This window comes from Alligator sinensis, unplaced genomic scaffold (genome assembly GCF_000455745.1).
Source record: "Alligator sinensis unplaced genomic scaffold, ASM45574v1 scaffold249_1, whole genome shotgun sequence".
NCBI classification, from domain to species: Eukaryota; Metazoa; Chordata; order Crocodylia; family Alligatoridae; genus Alligator; species Alligator sinensis.
Window position 1 is genome coordinate 864,718 of NW_005842593.1, and position 475 is coordinate 865,192.

Below are 475 nucleotides of genomic sequence, written 5' to 3' on the forward strand. Positions count from 1 at the left end.
TAGGATTTAGACTCACCCAAGGGGGTGGGCAGACTCAAGGAGGGTCTGGATTTAGTTGTTACCCAAGGGGGTGGGCATATCCCAAGGAAGGGATTTGGTTGTAGAACTGCAGGGGCAGGGACAGAGTTGGTTGGGAGTGCGAGGGATCAAGGAAACTGACAGGCAGAGGCATGTTGAGGAAAATGTCTCTGTTTAGGAAAAAGCCCCTAAGGTTGGAGCAGGAGGCCAAGAAGATAAGTGGGTACGGAGGGAGGAAATTTCCCCTCTCCATAGGGAGATTCTGAAGGGTGGACCCAGCCCATGGAGGGAGGATGTGTGCACCCCAGGCTTTTCCATAAGGGACATTGAACCCCAATTTGAAAGATTTTGCCTTTGTGCAAAACCCTCGGTTCGAAGGCAACACAGTGCCTTGGTCTGGCTACTATGGCATGCTGTAAAAACAGCAGTTGAGGAAAAAGCTCAGCGAGCCTCTGGA